Below are 15,000 nucleotides of genomic sequence, written 5' to 3' on the forward strand. Positions count from 1 at the left end.
CAACCTGATAAAACTATGATGAAAGCGAAAAGTAGGGTTTTTACTCAATCAGTGTAGAAAGCGAAGTTCCATTATAGCACGCTTATTGAATAGCCTCAGTTTGGACAGAAACACTGCTGATGTGAAATTATGTAAGAGCGCCTGATTCCAGTACCACCCAACACTGACCCGGCCCAGGTTTTTGTTGAACATTACTCTAGTCTCCGCAGCAGCAACAGCGCAGTCGGAATGAGTTCGCCCATGTATTTTCGACGACAAGAGAAAAAGAAAAATGCTACCCACAAGAAGCGTTGCGTTTTTATATGATGGCGCACCGCTGAGTGGATACATTTGCTGTGTATGTCTTCAATGGCATTGCTTGAAGAAGTGCCAGTGTCTATCTCTTCAGGCGTGGTTGGCATTGTGCGTATTATGTGGCACCCGCTATCTATACTGATTGAGAAAAGACTCCTACTTTGCTTTCGTTTTCATCATAATTTATCAGGTTGCGGACTAAGCCCTGCGCCTACTCCTTCCTTTGTATATGACCATATGTCTTGTGGCTGGGCCTTACTGCCCCTTTTCTGGTTTCATCACTATTTTGCCTGTGATTTCCAGTCCTTTTTTTTTCAGTGTAGCCAAGCTTTTAGATCGAAAAAATATGGTTAATAAGGAATGGGGTTATTTAGGTTTTTAGATATAGTTTTTTCTTAGACCTATGTGGCTTCTCCGTGATTATGATCAGCTCAGCTCGTTTGCTATAATATATATATATATATATATATATATATATATATATATATATATATATATATATATATATATATATATATATACACAGTGTATACACACACACATGTATAGCCTATACACGTGTGTGAAAACATTCTAACTCTTGAGGCTTTTTATTTAGGGTAGGTCAACGATCGCGAAAACCAAAACCGCGTAGGTGAATTCAACGTGTGTGACAATTTTTAATTAAGATAATAGACAGTAGGTTAGGCAGCTTCTTTTAACACCACTTGCTATTCACACACATTAAGAAAACGGCATCGCTTCTAATGTTGGTGAGCAGTCCTTACCTGAGCATCAGGAAATTTGAATTTTGGTGGCTAATTTGAATGGCATACTGTAAATTTAAAATTTCATTATTTCAAAAAACGGTACCCCAAAAGGCACCCCTCCAGACTACGAGCTTTCAGAAAAACTAAGTATCACGGCTTATCTTTTGCCGTTATTGCTCCACAGATTTGTTAGGTCCCTTACCCACTAACTCCCGACCACATCCCCTGAGCACCAAAAATCGATGTCTGGATCTCCGAAACGGCCGAACGGACTTCGATGAAATTTGGCACGATTAGAGACTTTAGTGGGAAACCTCTAAAGCCAGAGTTTCATCCCTGTCGCTTGAATATTTCCAGAGTTATAAAGGGCCAAACTCGTGGTTTTGTGTACTCCGGGTGGCTGGGCTTTACTAACCGCCAACTACCGTGGCGGCTGATAAACGAAGAAGGACGTAACAACGCCAGTAGATCTATATTCTTATTTTTTCTTTTTTAATCTTGTTTGAGAGAGAGAGAGATAGATAATTTTATATACATAGAGAGAGAGAGAGAGAATTTAATATACTAAGAGTTTATATATATATATATATATATATATATATATATATATATATATACATACACATATATATATATATATATATATATATATATATATATATATATATTATATATATATATACATATACATACATACGTACATACATACAGTATATCTAAAGATGGAGCAGGACAGGCATGTTGATATCATGACTTTATTAAAGTTGCCGACGTTTCAGGACCACAAGTCCCATTTTCAAGGCTAAACAGACAAACAAATTTACAATCATTAAAATGACTCGGACAAGAACGAAAATAAAAAATTGCAATTGTCATAAAATGATTAAAACAGATAAACAAGCACTGAAATACAGAATAGAAGGCACACCTATATTTCAAGAAGAAAGACAGTAGAATGACAACAAATGGCACCTTGGGGTTCCAGGAACACTCATGACTGGTAGAGAGGCGTGGCAGAGGACTGGGAGTTGAACTGCGGAACAATCTGCTTAATAAATAATGATTCCAGAACCGTTAGAAGGTGGTCATTCGAGGCTCTACCCAATATTTCAAAATCATCATATTTTATGTTTACATTTAAGCACACGGTCTCGTATGCTAGAGAATTCAGGGTTCGATAGTTTAACCGCTGTTCTGTAGCTAACACCACGACGAGATTTTATTCTCACCTTCAGCAACCTCCGTGTGCAACCGACGTATGTCACCAGGTCACATCTGGGGCAAGTGAATTTGTATATTACGCCGGAGGTCATTAGTGGGCTTAGCTTTTCTTTGTACTTAAATACAGAGCCAATCGTGGAAGGTTTTTTTGGTATTAGTTTTAAATTAAAAGCTGGAATATAGCGATTGATGGTTTTGTATAATTCTTCATAAAAAGACATTTTATGTATTAGTGGAAGACTGGCAAAAAATGGTAATTTTGGAACAGTAGGTACAGCGAATTTTCTCATGGAAACTTTGTTCAGAATTTTGTTAACGTTCCTAAAGTTGCCCTTCGATGTCACTCGACTCTCTTTCTTCTTGAAATATAGGTGTGCCTTCTATTCTGTATTTCAACGCTTGTTCACCTGTTTTAATAATTTTATGGCAATTGTAATTTTTAATTTTCATTCTTGTCTGAGTCATTTTAATGACTGTAAATTTTTGCCTTTTTAGCCTTGAAAATGGGATTTGTGGTCTAGAAACGTCGGCAGCCTTAATAAAGTCATGGTATCAACATGCCTGTCCCTCTCCTCTTCGGATCTTGATCGAGTTTTTTAGCAACTACCCGCCTTCTGTGCTATATATATATATATATATATATATATATATATATATATATATATATATATATATATATATATATACATATATATATAGATATATATTTATATATGTGTATATATATGTATATAATATATATATATATATATATATATATATATATATATATATATATATATATATATATATATTTATATATATATATATATATATATATATATATATATATATATATATATATTTATATATATATATATACATATATATATGTATAGTGAGAGAGAGAGAGAGAGAGAGAGAGAGAGAGAGAGAGAGAGAGAGAGAGAGAGAGAGAGAGAGATGAGTCTGACTTTGTACTCGAGGATAAAGGAAAGGTGCCCCTACGTAAGCACATGTAACCGGTTCAGCAGGGACTGGCATAAGAGAGTAGGTTAATCCAAGATTCTCTTTCATTGAGGTCTGAAATAGTGAACACGGACTAATACTCCACTGAAATCATCAACGGGCTTAACTGAAGGCAATAGAGATGATAGTTGTTACTGTTTGAACTTAACATCGCTATTCATTTGCTTCATTTCTTAACAATTATCATTTTGAAATGTACTTCGGTCCCGATCATTATTTCATGTACTAGCCTCTTCAATCCTGTGTGGACACTGATGACCATGCGGCTTTTCCTACTGACCTGTTTTGAAATGAAAATGACTTGGGTCGGCGCCAGGATGCCGGAGACCGTGACGTCCATTCTATGCAGTTAGCATTAGTGAAATTCACAGCGATAACACCCCCCCCCCCTCCTTACTCTTTGACTTACCTCCTGTCGCTGCAGACGTTGCCAGTCTGCCCCGCCACATCGTTGTCAAGATTAACTGTAATGCATTCAGTTCTGGCTGACTCCTGCCTTCCCCTCCTTCGATTCCGTGCTTCCCCTCAGTCCGATATATTCCTCCTGGCTCTCTCGACACTGATCCCCTCCCTTTCCGATTAAGAATAAATGCTGACCTTGCTTTAGAGTAAACATTTTCTTTATTTTGCTCGCATTCTCCGGCTTATTGGATCTGTGCTCCTCTTGCGCGTCTGTATGAGTAGCCCTCATTTATAAGCAGTGGCGTAGATGGCATTACATCAGTGGCGGTCTAAGGTGGTGCCAAGATATTTTTTAGGGGCCGAAGAAAATTACAAAAAACTAGTGTACCAATTCTGTAATTAGTAAAATATACTATTCTCAAATGTATATATCCGTGTGAATGAAGGAAAATAATAGTACTAGTAATTAGTAAACCTGTATTTGAAATTACAGAGCTCAGTTTTCAATTAATTTTCAACTCTTACTATATGCAAATGTATCAAATACTGTCAGGGTTAAAGTTTAGCTACAAAGAGAATTTCAACTCGGGGTGTCAATGGGGGGCCAAGCATCTGACCGGGGGGCCCGGGCGCGCCCTCGGCCCCCTATAGCGACGCCACTGATTATAAGGTGTTCACCCTCTTCTGGTAGTTTTGGATTTCCACTACAATGTTGGCGAACCTCCTGGCGCCTGTAATTTGCTGTGTGAGCGTGCTCTTCCTTACCCTACCGGTCGTTCAGTCCCAGAATGCAGCTCTCGTCGTAGGTACGCTTTCAGAAAGTGGGTTCTACCTGTTCCATCAATCCGCTCTTAATATAATATGTCTTGTTTTCGTTTCAGGTGCGCTAGATGTCGGTTTTGGCGAATGAGAGGTAAATGAAATGCGAATTTTTTATTTAGTGCTTGTTGGCTTTTGTGTACAGCTTTATTAATGGCGGTTGTCTCTTTTAACTGTATCAAGTTAATTATGTTCTTGTACAATTAGAAATAAACAGAAAGGAAATGTCACACAATGCGCTACCAGATGAGTCATAGAGACTCTTGTTAACTTACTTTGATTGCGGCTACGTTATGTTAAGAGTCCCGTCATCTTAGATCATTTGACCTTAATAAGGGAATGTTGATTCTCAGAGTAACCGGACAGGTGGAATACAATGTCCTGGTAAAATTGGAGGAGAGGTTTTTGAAAAAGCTGCATTATGGTTTCGCCTTGAGTATTGTACGTAGAGCCATCCATTCCGTATGACCTCTCTCCCGCCGAGGTAATCCCTATGCATCGAAAACATCGTACTTAAAACTCGAGGATGGATAGGCCATAGAGGTAGAATATTGGCCTGTCTTTTACCTTAACTGTAGTGTGATCTTTCGTTCTTGCACAAAACACCCCTAACCGTGAAATCATTACATCGTTGCTTCTAACTATTTGAACAGCGTCGGAAAAGAGTAAAGTAATGCACTAATGAATATGTGTCATGTAGCGAGAAGCTAATTTTCCGAGGAAGTGTAGTTGACTACTATGATATTAGGTGAAAAATGATTACGATTATTTGCTTACCTACCACTGTTATGCTCTGTAGGGCGGATGAAGAACATGTCTCAGTACCTTTCAAGTTGCGACCTCAGTTTATGCGTTCACTAATTCCGTCTGCTGAAGTATCTACGCAATCTAAACTACTTGCTTCAAAGGGCATCAAAAGTTGCGCGACATCCTCATTGAACGCGTGGAAATTTGTCTGAATTGACTAGTTCTCTACTTCCCCTGAAAACATTTGCACTCACGATATCTCTTCGCTGCTTGTACTAAAACCTTCTACATGGACAGTATCTCAAAGCTATCCGGTCTTTAACTTTTCTTCATGGTATGAAGCTTTTCTTCGTGGTCTTTTGCTTTTCTTCATGGTTTTTAGCTTTTCTTCACGGTCTTTAGCTTTTCTTCATGGTCTCTAGCTTTTCTCCATGGAATTTTGCTGTTTATCGTGGTCTTTAGCTTTTCTTCTTGGTTTCCAGCTTTTTTTCACGGTCTTTAGCTTTTCTTCATGGTATTTAGCTTTTCCTCGTGGTATTGAGCTTTTCTTCATGGTATTTAGCTTTTCTTAACGGTCTCAGCTTTTTTCTTGATCTTTTGCTGTTTATCATGGTCTTTAGCTTTTCTTCATGGTCTTTAGCTTTTCTTCATGGTCTGTTGCTTTTCTTCATGGTCTGTTGCTTTTCTTCATGGTTTGTTGCTTTTCTTCATGGTATTTAGCTTTTCTTCGTGGTATTTAGCTTTTCTTAATGGTCTCTAGCTTTTATATGGTCTTTTGTTGTTTATCATGGTCTTTAGCTTTTCTTTTTGATTTTCAGCTTTTCTTCGTGGTCTGAATAAATTTCGGTTTGTCGACCTACTTTTTGTGGCATCTTGTTACACTAAGGGGTGGACAGGGTATACGACACTCGAACTGTCATTTCTTCCTTCAGACGTAGATTCAAATACTTTCTTTTCTGCAGAGGCCAACCATTCTTAATTCCCAGTCCATTTGATACATGACGCAGTTCTCAAATCATAAGGTAATTCTACCTGGAGTTGAGTAAACAAGAGGTAAATTTGGTCCTAAAGGGATTGCACTAGGGGTAACCTTATCATGCTGATGATGATTGTTTTCTCTTCCCCTACCTTCTTGAATCGGGCCATCGAGAACTCTCATTCGTAAGATATATGCCATTTTCGTTAAGTAATTTTTGACAATACGATGTGTTTCAACAACGTATCATATGTACACACATATACAGTATATGTTACATACCTAATGTATAATTCTCATTATAAAAACCAGAAAGCCATCTTAACTACTTCACACTTTATAGATACGCTTGTCACTACAAAGCCTTAGATCCAAGTCCAAGAGTGTGACGTAATTTTGATGTCTGGAGCAGGATTCGAACCCGCATCCAGAATATCGGAACGAGGTCACGTTGTCAACCTGACCACGAAAAGGATAATAATCTATTGCTGCTCATACTTGCGACTACCTGTTGAATTCAGATACAGTTGGTAGAACTGAAATAGACCCTCATCAAAGTGTATCCAAAAAGTATGAAGAATTCGAGAAGTTAAGAGGACGTTGTGGTTATTTCAATTACGCACACACATATGTATATGTATATATATGTATATGTATGTGTATGTGTGTGCGTGCATGCATGCACACACACACACACATATATATATATATATATATATATATATATATATATATATATATATATATTATATTTTTTATTTGAGCAAGGAAATGTAAAACGCTACAAGTCATTTTGCGATACAGCAGAGGAATCGAGGAGAGCTGGTTTACTACCCTGACGAGATGGACTCACGAAAGAATTGCTAGAGGGGTTTTTCAGGGAATGTTCTGCTCTCCTAGGACATGCGAATTCATGTCACGTCGGTGAATGGTAGCGTATTTGTTTTGTCAATATGTGCTGTATTAGTGCTTGAAGTTGCGTTATTGTAGAGAGAGAGAGACAGAAGAAAGGGGGAGAAGGGGTTTGGTGGGGGGGGGGGACTCAGCTGGTAGAATAGTAGGCGGAGCTAGGGAATGGATGCAGAAAGCGAGTATGTTTGGTTACTGGGCAGCCAGACAGAGACGTCGACAACGAAGCCCCATCATCATCATCATCATCATCATCATCATCATCATCATCAGTCGATAGAGCAAGCGACTCGTATAGCCAGTTCAGTTTACACTGTCAGTGTGCCTGTGGCGTCGGGTGACTCAGTGCTGGTGGCGCGTGTCCTCCTCTCCGGAATTGCAGCTATTGCTTTCTTTCGGAAATATATTGCAGTGCTTTTCATATGTGAATAATACGTAAAGTTTTTGGCTGTGCATGAAAATATATGTTCTATCCTTGCATGGTAATTTGAGTTGGGAATCAAATGTGATATATTTGGAAGGATAGCGTCGCCGATTAAGTTGCGCTTCATTTTTTTTATGTTTTAATTATGGTCCTTCTACGGTTGTTATTAAAGTCATTTCGTTAACCAGAAGTGAAAATTGGGAAGGTTTCCATATTTCTGTGGATATTGAACAGTTAATGCGGTCAGTGATATATGCCGTATTATATACATCGTACACAGTCTACATCTACAGGTAAAATACATATTTTTTACTGAGTATAATTAGCATTCTCTCTCTCTCTCTCTCTCTCTCTCTCTCTCTCTCTCTCTCTCACACACACACACACACACACACACATTGCTAGGTCTTATATTGTTTTTAAATAATGCGGTCGAAAGAAAAGTGTGCACTAACAAACCCTTGTTTTCATTTAATATAGCCTATACCGTAGATCCATTGCCGTATTGAAATTCAGCTGATTTTAATGTTTATGACACTGAAACAAGATATAAGCAATAGTATAGGCCTATTAGCTTGAAGTGGAAGCTGAATGCATTTAAAGCTGGCGGTAATTTTGGGACTGTCACTTTTAATTTTGACATTGTTTTCATCGACTTATACTATATCAGATCTAAGCCCATAATAAAATTTCGTGTTGTCCATGTGTAGAGGGTAATTATTGGCACTAGGTAGGGATTAGAATGTGATATTTTTTGTAACATAAAATTAGTCATGGTCGAGTAATGTTTAAGACGTGGGTATTCTGTCATCACAAATATTCCGAATGTGCACTCGGTGGCACTTTTCTTGTTATGTCCACCTTTTTCTCTCTTACTTTTTCGTGAGAAATTAAAAAAATTCTTAAGGATATTGATAGCTAGGTGACTAATCTTACCTCCTCCCTAAAAGCCATAGGCGTAGGAGGTGGGGGCATCTGACCCCCCCTGGGTTCGGGAATCTGCAAAAATTCGGGCAAATGGGTTGGGATATTCGGGCACCAGGGGAAGAAAAATTAGTAGCTACATGGTTTTGCTAAACTTCTTTAAATTCGTACCTACAGTGCATAATTTAACAGCTGTTTGAAGAAACTTTTAGGGGTTTCTGAAATTCGGTCAAATATGGTGTTGCCCCCAAAATAAATCCCAGCTCCTACGCCTATGCTAGAAGCTGTACATTTGTGGCCATGAAATTCTAGCTAAATTTGGGTGGTTAACTAGGTTGCATAAGATGTTCCTATAGTCACGGCTCTGCTTAAAACTATTTCTTTACATTGTCGGTTGTGGATGTTGTAGGTTTATTGTTAAAACTGTCAGTATAATTTTTTGTCATGGATGTGCAATTACCACATGCGCTAACACGTAATGAAGAATTTTCTTTAAAAACTCAGTTGGTAGTGGAGGTCTGCACTTCTCGAGTTCATTTTGATTCACAGTATACATATAAGTTAGTTTACAAAGCGGTAATTATTTTTGGATATTAGGCAGTTTCGGTTCTCCGAAATGAGATTACCTTTATCTGCCAGCTGTTTGCCCAAAGGCGAGATAGGTTGAATTACTCACTGTTTTGTTTTGTTTTCTTACCTTTTATAAGAACTGTCAAGTTTTTGCAACCATTCCTTCAGCCCAGATGTAAATTAGATATGTTCGCAGTTAAGCTCTGTCTAATTGTCAGTGACGGGTTTCTTGTTGTGTCAGCCAGACTGGGAGACATATTTTCTTTCGAATGTTTGATTATTATAGTTAGATATCATGAACTATTGCAGAGTTTGAAGGTGAAACAAATTATATCAGCAGTGATATTATAATGACAGAAGCGATTTTGATACTACACTGACTGCCATAAAAGAATGAAGATGTTTGCACCGGTATTAATTTGTCAGTAACCTATACAGTAATAGGTAGGGCAATATTCTGTACCGCGTCTTGCCATTCGCCGTGGTCGTTGTATTGTTTGAAGTAAGTGGAGTTCCGCTTTGCTGGTGCATAATTTCTCGAGGTGAGTGGGCTCCATTACTTACTCGGCAAGTGTTGATAAAATGACTCTCTTCAACTGCCAGTCTAGCTGTAATATGGCAAGCAGTTTAAAAGTAAAATTTAATTTTTCTGGTTTTAATATTCTAAAACATTTCTGCTCTCAGATATTAGTGACATCATCTGTGTAGGATTGTGTTTAGCTCTTTTGTCCCAGAAAAGCGTTTCGATAAAGATCTTTCAAAGTTTCTTCTTTTGCAGTACTCAGATCTCCTAGAAAGAGAATTGCAGCCTCAACTCTCCCAAATTTCACCATTTCAAGGGAAGTGTGAACTTGGAAAAGGGAAATTTGAACTAATGCTGGAGTTTCCTAGGAGTATTTTCAGTGAAAGTACAGTATCTCACAGATAGACGGATAGAAAAACTATTAAGTGCAACATTCCTCATATATTCTCAATGTCCATGTATCTCTGATCCTTCCTACTTTCTGAAAACGACGCGAAGTTTAAAAGGAGGAAAATTTGTGGAGTCGTTGACCTTTAGTATTTGAAACAGCTTCAGGACAGCTGTTTCATAGAGTCGCTATTCGCTGATGTTCTCTATGATTCTCATACGCAGACATCCAGGTGTGTTAAGTTAGGCAGTTTCAAAACGACCAGCTCCCTCCATTAAATTATATCCCTTTCGTTGGCTTTAGTTCACTTAACTGAAGGTGATTAACGGACAGGCTTCCTTATAGGACACCACAATATTCACTAGAGATAATAAATGATTGCTTACACTAGGGGATCCAGCAGTGGGAATGGGAACTTGTCCACGTCCCCCCCATGAAAAGTAATGACAAAATGATAATACTGAAGATTTGGATAATAATAACATACACGTATATACACATACACATACATATACATATACATATATATATATGTATATATAAATATACTTATAAGTTATATTGTGTATATATATGAATATATATGTGTGTATGTGTAATTTGAAAATTGGTGCCCACCCATGAAATTTTTCTGGATCCGCTAGTGATTGCTTATATTTCTTTTGTTCCTGTGTTTAGTAAGAGAGAGAGAGATTCTTCTCTTTCTTTTTCCCACTTTCTGCTGTACCCTTTCCTTTCCTAACCGTAGATAGAACTGATAGCCAAGAGGTGTGTTGTAGTAAATGGCGTGCTCCACTTTAAACCCAGCCATATTTCAAAGGCTTGGTTTTTAACGACCTGATACTGCTCGAGCAAAAGTCTTTTCGAATGGCAGACTTGGATCGTTTTTCCCAAAAGGATGTCAACCTATATCTGATTCCTCTGAACTTTTGTTTCTAAACCACATTTTACTTGCAACGCTTCTGTTATATTACAGACCATCTGCTGATAATACTCGGCTATGCATTCATGCAATGACATTTTTGAATTAGAAACAGTCAAATGAATAATGTTGCCAATAGTGCTCTGCCTGGCTATTTTTATGTGATTAAATTTTCCATCGTACATCCATTCGAATACATACGCTATTTCCAGCTGTTTAGCCATTAATTTGTCGTGTATTTCGATGAATAACTATCGTGAAACGGTTTCCTCGTGAATTACTTTTTCAGGTTTAGCTAATATCACGTATATATGTATATATATATATATATATATATATATATATATGTATTATGTGCATATATATATATATATATATATATATATATACAGTACTGTACAGTATGTATGTATATATATGTGTGTGTGTGTGTTAAGAAGGAATGAATCAGTGAAAGATACATAAGAAGTTAAGCTACTAATGTAAGGTAAGCAAAGCAAATACTTACTATATAGGAAAATGAAGAAAGTAAAGTAAATGATTTAAATAAGGTAAACTGATGATATAATAACTTAATAATTATAATAATATAATCAACAAGAATAAACATTTCTAATCACCATTACATGCAACAAGCCACAGGCGAAGCATGTAGCCTGCACAGATACTTTGAATCAGGTTGTAATTTAAAAAAATACGTAAAAGGTGTACAAGGCCGTCACTGGTATAGGCAACGCTTGTGGTTTATAATTTTTTTTTTTTTTAATTTGTAGGAGGTAGAGAGTGAGCAAAAAGTGCAAATAATAAAGACAATGAAAGACAACCCGTTCGATAAAGGTAGGTAGCATTCCTGAGTTGTAACAGCACTTGTAATTATGATAATATTATATAAATAAGTTTTTAATTTACAATAGACAATATTTGTACAGTTGAATTTAATGTGATTAAGATTTTATTAAGGATATATTCATCATCAACTACTACTATTATATCCGCTAATAATATGTTGTAGGCGTGAGGATGGAAATTATATCCTCATATATAATTATAGTAGTGCTCATGACAGGTAAGGTAGTCATTCCACATAATTTACATACAATATGTAAAAATGCAAAATAAATGAAAGAACAGGAATATAAAGCCTTTTATATAGTGGAAAAATTAATCATGCAGTCTAACTTGACATTAAAAGTATAATAATTAACAGGATGAGATTTCACATTTTCATTTTTAATCATCCGCGTTGGAAATATATTGTTAATTAGTTTATTATTAAATAATTGACGGTTGTAAACAAAACCTCCTATATTCATACAAATATTGCAAATCTAGAAACTTGTGAGCATAAGACTCCTAAGTCATATGAAGTGGTGTATGGGTGTAAAAAGTAGGAATTCCTAGTATTTCAAAAACATAATCTCTTCTTTTATCATAAATTTTAGTTAGAAATTTGTTATTAATAGCTCTAACGTCAATATCTAAGAAGGTTCCAGTTTTATAAAGACCATCATTAATATTATGGGGTATTTGGAATCGCCATGGAATTAAATATTTTACTGTATATGTAATGACATCATGTCATCTATATAGGTATTTTTATAGCTAAGTCTGCTGTACCTCTAAGCCTTTCTAAGGAATTATTTCGCAAGAATTTAGATTCACAAAGTATGTATATATATATATATATATATATATATATATATATATATATGTATATATATATGTATATATATATATATATATATATATATATATATATATATATATATATATATATATATATATATATATATATATATATATATATATATATATATATATATATATCACTGAGCGACACAGCCACGCATCTGCAAACGGTGAAGTTCTCTGGAAGAGGCTTGATGGCTGGCAAAAGCTGTTCATGTTGGTGAGAAAAAGATTTTTGTGTTTCCTTTCTTCCTCAGGTGTATATCTTCATATTTCATCAAATATATATATATATATTTACATATACATGTATATATTTTATATACATGTGCATATGTATATTGTATGTATGTATGTGTGTATTATATATATATGTATATATATATATATATATATATATATATATATATATATATATATATATATATATATATATATATATATGTATACAGATGTTGGCACCCATCTTGGACGACTGTCTGTACGGTATGCATAAAAACACCAAGAGTGTTGATCTGAAAGTACGAGAAGTGACCAATGATTAAAGAAACTGTGAATAACGAAAATCAGAGAAATAGACTATGAAAATGAAAATGAAACTGTTGAGAATAAGACCCTACCATACACATCCCAAATCATGACGTCACTGTTGATGTCAGAAAGGAGAATGAGAGGAGACAGTTAATTAGTGGAAGTAAAGAGACAAACAGAAGAGACTGAGAGTCTCAATAATTAGTGAGCAGTGAGCGTAGAGTGTAATGGGTGATGTACAAATCACGGCAGTATGAACTTAGATTTTATCTTTCTCTTGAACACAAAAATTTCCACACGTCTAGTGCAGACTAGTGCAATTTTCCCAAAGCAACAAATAAACAAGTGGAACAATTATAATTAAATAATGGGAAAATAAAGAAAAAACCCCAAAAAGTTCTTCTTCAAGAACCCGAAGCATGTAAATTAATTTGTGAACTGTTACAGTGAAAGAATAAGAATTATGTAAAACTGTTCCTACAAAAGATACATTCCAGGTTGAAGGAAAGACTCCTCCCGGTCATGTTTACCTTAGCCTAGGTTGGAAGAGGCCAGTCTAGGAAATATATATATACACATAAACTTTCATATAAATTCAACAAAAACATTGGGCAATTTATAGATTGGAAAATGAAACTAATAAAATATATAATACATGAAATAAATAATACTCCTAATAACTTCGCATAGACGGTCAGTTTGAGTGAAAAATTAAAACTCGTTTTAAACACGGAAATGGAATCTGATTATTACTCTGAGAAGTGAAATATTGATCGGTAAAATGCATCGTCTATAGTTTTCCTTTCATATGTACCATACCATCAGTTCTCAAAAATTCTACTGAATTTAGATATATAACGAGCTTAGTTTAGATATTGTTATGATTAGTTTAATCTCTTGTTAACTTTGTAATGTATTTCATAATACGAAAAATAGTAACTGGATCAGTAAAAATAGTAGTAAAATTTAGAATCGATCCAGGCATGTAACAGTTATGAAGGTCGAGTAATTTTATGGTGTTTTTTTTTTTTAGTATTCAGTATCCTATGCTGCCACATGATGATCTTATGAGATGAATTACTTCCTTATACAGTAAATATATTGAATCTGATTTAGAAATATACTGTAAACATAAAAAAAAATTACCATTAATAGAATCAACTTTGCTAAAATACGGAAATCCTATATTAATGACTATATTTAATTAAATAATATTATTTAGAGAAAAAAAAACAAGTATACCCATTAATGCTAATAATAGCTCCGACATTGCCAATTTACATTTTGATGATTTTTCTCGTGCTAAGCCCTTAGAAGGCAGACTTAGACATAAGAATACGTTCAGGTATGAAGATGATCTGGTATCATCGAATAATAGAGGTCAATTGTTTGATGCTAATTCAGTATATACCAGAGCACTAGAAGTTTCCATTCATAATAATGTCCCTTATAAACAGGGCCCTCCTTTGACATTGATATTACAGTTATTGATAATAACTTTGTAAGTAAAGTTTATGATAAAAGAAGATATTTAAGGAGTCATATGCTCGCCGTTTTCTAGATTTGCAAATATTTACATGAATCGTGAAGAGTTTATTTTAATTGTCAACTTTTTGTTAATAAAGTGATCAATAATAAATTTCCAGTTTGGTTACTTAAGAAACTTATAAGTAAATTGAAATTTAAGAAGTCTCGTACCCTCCGTAAATATAATTTCAGCAATAATTATCATTGCTTGACTAAATTTTGTGGTATCTAAAATTTATTATACCATAACTCTTTCATTTAGTCCGTATATATCTCAACGTAGATAGGCTATTTAACAGCTAAGTAGCTGGCTACCTTAACTGGATGCGATAGTGGCAGTTAATTGCGTATATGTAAAATAATTTTGATAATTATTT

The 15,000-nt window shown here is 35.3% G+C and overlaps 1 protein-coding gene across 8 annotated transcripts in view; it reads left to right on the plus strand.

Moving 5' to 3' along the window:
• Nucleotides 1-15,000, plus strand: part of LOC136835277 (cAMP-dependent protein kinase inhibitor alpha-like) — a 252,667-nt gene that overhangs the window by 14,470 nt on the left and 223,197 nt on the right. For 3 of the 8 annotated variants that reach the window (XM_067098570.1, XM_067098566.1, XM_067098567.1), the window contains exon 2: nucleotides 4,556-4,587. The exons of 4 other annotated variants lie outside the window; for them this stretch is intronic. The gene's annotated coding sequence lies outside the window, so the exon portion shown is untranslated. Of the gene's footprint in view, nucleotides 1-4,555; nucleotides 4,588-11,692; nucleotides 11,714-15,000 lie in introns of those variants that run through there. One more of the 8 variants, XM_067098573.1, reaches the window with a different exon arrangement.

The sequence above is a fragment of the Macrobrachium rosenbergii genome, chromosome 55 (genome assembly GCF_040412425.1).
Source record: "Macrobrachium rosenbergii isolate ZJJX-2024 chromosome 55, ASM4041242v1, whole genome shotgun sequence".
Lineage (NCBI taxonomy): Eukaryota > Metazoa > Arthropoda > Malacostraca > Decapoda > Palaemonidae > Macrobrachium > Macrobrachium rosenbergii.